Source organism: Berghia stephanieae, chromosome 1 (genome assembly GCF_034508935.2).
Source record: "Berghia stephanieae isolate SIO BIC M18660-M18661 chromosome 1, UCSD_Bste_1.3, whole genome shotgun sequence".
Classification (NCBI taxonomy): domain Eukaryota; kingdom Metazoa; phylum Mollusca; class Gastropoda; order Nudibranchia; family Aeolidiidae; genus Berghia; species Berghia stephanieae.
In genome coordinates, this window is record NC_088360.1 from 25079018 (window position 1) to 25084017 (window position 5000).

Below are 5000 nucleotides of genomic sequence, written 5' to 3' on the forward strand. Positions count from 1 at the left end.
ACCCGGGGTTTAAATACTTTTTACTAAAAAATTGAATGATGGCATCGCTTTCATTCCAACACAATACCGTTTAGAGACGCTGCGTCACCAATTTATAATGTTTATAAGTCAATGAGTTTGAAAATTGAAAAGAAAATATTTGGAATTCACGCAGAAGTTAAATTATTGTGTTTTCGTAAGGTTGGAAAGGAAAACAAGGCAGGCATGTAATGAGACGCAGCAAGTTAAACTGATATTTATGATGAAATGAAACAGACGAAGAGAATTGAGTTTAAAGTTGAAATAATGAGAATTTGGGGGGGATTATAAGATTACGTTTGTTTTTTTGTTTTTTGTTTTTTGTTGTTGCTTTTTGCTTTTTTGTTTTTTTTTTTTTTTATCTATTCATTCATTCTTATTATTTTTTATTATTTTATTATTATTATTATTATTATTATTATTATATTATTATTATTATTATTATTATTATTATTATTATTATTATTATTATTATTATTATTATTATTATTATTATCATTATTATTACTATTATGAGATGATGATGATGATGATGATGATGATGATGATGATGATATGATGATGATGATATTATTATTATTATTATTATTATTATTATTATATTATTATTATTATTATTATTATTATTATTATTATCATTATTACTATTATTATTATTATTATTATATTATTATTATTAATTATTATTATTATTATTATTATTATTATTATATCATTATCATTATCATTATCTCCGGGGGGGGGTGGGGCTGGTACTTACCAGAGTGAATGGATTGCTGAGTCCTGTTAGATTTTTCGGAAAGTACATTGCGTTAGACTAGCGTCCTATCCAAAGGATAGCAGACAATTGCTATTGTCCGTTTCACGCTATACAAACCGGACAAAACTCCGTACTTCCAAAGGCCGAACGGCTCTGAAGGAATGGTGTAGAATAGATACAATTTCTTAATTGGAAAACACTAAAAGTTCGCATTTCTCATCATTTCAGTTTTAAATTCGCTTTTCTGGATCCGATTCATCCCGACAAACGTGCACTCATTACAGGTCTGATAACCCAATTCCTTTTGGGCTCATTGTTGCAATGGAAATCTCAACATAAACAAACAAAAATGACGCAAAATATTGTCTATTACAACAATGTTAAACTAGGCCAAAAATTGGGTTCGGATGTCAGACCAGCATATATGTACAACGTCGATCCCGACTTAGTACCGTTTTGAGAAAAAGGGTAACAAATGTGAAACTTAAAATATCTTTATACTTTTTATTGATGGTGATATGGATAGCTTCCTCCAACCAACCCCTCCCCCCCCCCCCCCCTCACCCCACCCCAAATTCAGTATTTATAGACATTCTTTTTATTATGAATCTTTGATTTACGTCTCGCTATGCTATCTGTTTCACTCCGACATAATACCATGTTGTAGCGACGATTACAATACAATATTTGACATAATAAATAATAATAGTCTTTTGATTATTAACATGACATTCATCATAGCTAAACTTGTTCCGGGTTAGTGTTAGACTATAGATAGAATGCGCTTGGCCAAGGAGTTCACAACATTGCCATCCGGAAGTATAACGGACCAACACACAAACTCTGTGTATCCATGAACTTTTATAGTCTGGTTAATACAGTTTAGTGAGAACAACTCACAAACGCGATGGCAAAAAACAAAACAAAGGCCTCAGTGACGTCATCTGCATACTATCTATAAAAACCAGGAATTAATTTGGAATTCAAATCTCATAACTCCAAGGAACAACAGTGTAGTTGTTTTTTTTTTTTTTTTGTTTTGTGTGTTTTTTGTTTGTTTTGTGAATGTGTGTGTGTGTGTATGTGTGTGTGTTGTGTGTTTGTGTTTAAGTTATCTAGTTTTTATGTGTTTTTCTTTCATTTTTTCATTGGATTGAGAGTATTTCATTTCCATTACAATAATGAGCCCATGCCAATAATTTAATTTATCAGACCTGCAAATATGAACACGTTGAATGTGCAACTTATGAAATCATCGTATTTGTTCCATTTGTTAATTTGTGCGGCTATGTGGTCTTGTGGTATGACACTCGCTTTCGGATCGAAGTTCCTGGTTCGATCCTCGCTCGGCACATAGTTGAGTCCTTGAAAAGGCTCTTTACTCACGTCTCTCTCACCGTACTCAGGTGTAAAATGAGTACCTGGCCGTTAACAGCGTTGTCTCTGTCCGAAAAAATTATAATATCGCCTAACAGGCGTCATGTCCCGTCCTACATGTTAAGTGTTGCTGTTGGCTGGGGACCCCTGGTAAAGCGCTTTGAGCACGTTTAGTGGATATTGCTCTAGATAAAAGCTAGAATTTAACTTCCTTTTTCTTACTCATGGCTGTAAATTCATTTCCAGCACTTAATTCATACCGATATGATTTTTTTTTTCTTTGCGGCGTCTTAAGTTGTTGATTTCTTGTTGTATAAACAGATCCCCTATATTCAGAAATGCTTGGCTTCAACTTGGAGATTCTTGGAGCGTTTATATAGTGCAAAATCCACTACAAGTGCTCAAAGCTCTTCACAAGGGGTCTCTAGCCAACAGCAACATTTAACATATTATAATAGGACGAGACATGCCTGGTTGGCGATTATTTTTTTTCCGACGAAGACAACTCTGTTAACGTTCATGTACTCAATTAAAACCTGAGCATGATGAGCGACTGTAAGTTAGAGCCTTTTCAAGGACTCAACTATGTGCCACTCAGAGTGGGACTCGAACCCCGGAACTTTGGGGGCGATTATCATACCACAAGACCACCAGACCACAAAGCCACATAAACAACAACAAAAGTGAGCTTTATATAAGCAATATCCACTAAATGTGCTCAAAGCGCTTTACAAGGGTCCCTGGTCAACAGCAACATTTAACATGTAGGACGGGACATGACGCCTGTTAGGCGATATTACAATTTTTCGGACAAAGACAACGCTGTTAACGGCCAGGTACTCATTTACACCTGAGTACGGTGAGAGAATGTGAGTAAAGAGCCTTTTCCAAGGAGTCAACTATGCGCCGAGCGCGAGGCTCGAATCCCAGGACCTTCCGATCCAAAAGCGAGTGTCATACAACTAGACCACATAGCCGCACAATGGATTCGATTATTTCACTCCTCCTGTCAAAGATTTTTTCGAGTATCGGCGATGTAGCTGGATAATGATGTGTGACAAAATACAATCTTTTTATTGATCTTTTTCCAAATACATTGTAGGTATGGCTTTTTCATCTTATGAAATAACACTGTTTTTGTTTTGTTTTGTTTTTTTTGTTTTTTTTGTTTTTTTTTTTGTTTTTTTTTTTTATCTGTCGCTCCAATGGATCGATTCCCGCTGAGATCTGAGAAAACTTGAATCTTTGAAGGAGGGTTGTTTTTACTCGCACTCTTTCGTCGTATTCCGGTGTAAAATGAGAATATGGCCAGCCAGTAATACGCTTCAACAGTCGTGACATCACTTCCCCCGTAATGACGCATGGTAACTTAGTAACACTGGCTCTAAACTATCGGAACAATGGCGGACGCCCTATGACATATTATTTTTCCCTACGAGCATAAAAGCGTATCCAGAGAGGAAAAAAATTATAAATCTGATCGTGTTTTGACTTTTACACATTCTGGTCACAAGACATATGAAAAGTTCTAGCCAGCATGAAGAATAAAAGTACCGATTTTCTTTGTTTAGAACCACGATGGCCGCCGTTGCTGGGCGATGTGACATCAGACTATTGAATCCAATTGCAATGTCTGTGTCTAAAAAAATAATTGTAATAGGCGTCAGGTCTTGTCCTGCATTTAAACGTTGCCGTTGGCTTATGATTCCTTGTAAAGTGTTTTGAGCACATAAGTGAATATTGAGCGGGGGTTATCAAAGCTTAAATTTGATCCCGTGTTCTTCACCTGAGAGGAAATAAAATCAATGTGGTTTTAGATTTAGTGCAGAAAGAAGGAAAAAAGAAGAAATTATTTGTGGCGGGAATGTGGAAAGGGGAGGGGAGAGTGTTCGTGATTACGGGGTGGTTTCGGACACTGGTCAATGGATTCTATTGGTGGGCTGTGGTGTGGCATTGTCATGTGGAGAGTGACCAGAGCTGGACACGGAATGTTTAGATTGCGGATTTAACAGAGTTGCTTTCAAAATGTACCATGTTGGGTATAATGGGATAGAATAAGTCTGTCTGCGAGTGTGTGTGTGTGTGTGTGTGTGTGTGTGTTTGTATAATGTGTGTGTGATGATGAGTGTGTGCGTGTGTGTGTCTGTTTGTTTGTTTGTGTTTGTATGTGTTAAGTTGTCTGAGTTTAAGTTGTGTTTTGTATACAGTAGAAATAAATGATAATATTACTATTACGTGTTTGTGCGTAGCCATCGTTATGTTATAGCCTGATACTGAAATCCAAAAGGACTGGCAGTTTGACGTCATTATTTGGTTTTTGCACCACTGAGTGAGTTGTCGTTAGTAGAGCTCATGGAAACAAGTTATTTCATTGGTTGAACTATTGAATACAACTCACGATTTGTTTTCTTTTGTGGCAAAAGACTGGCATTTTGACGTCATTTTTTGGTCAGTATCAGGCCATAACTTTACGAAGGCCACGGTTTGTGTTGGGATTGTCTGTGTTAAATGCGGGTTGGAATGGACATTTTCAAGTGAAACGGACAAAAGTTTAGCATTATAAGGATAGGATTGTTACAGTTTTGCTTTTTATTGGAATTCCGGACGTATTCCCAATTGTTGCACGAGCTTGCGAGTGTGCGTTGGGAACAAAGTTCGAATTCCAAAAGCCAACAGAAATCTTTTTACAAAAGTTAAGCATCATAGTATTGTCATTTTTTACCAATGCACTCTTTTTGTAATGTATGTACATATGTGAATAACGTACGCATCTCTCTCTCTCTCTCTCATTCTCTCTCTCTCTCTCTCTCTCTCTCTCTCTCTCTCTCTCTCTCTCCTCTGTGTG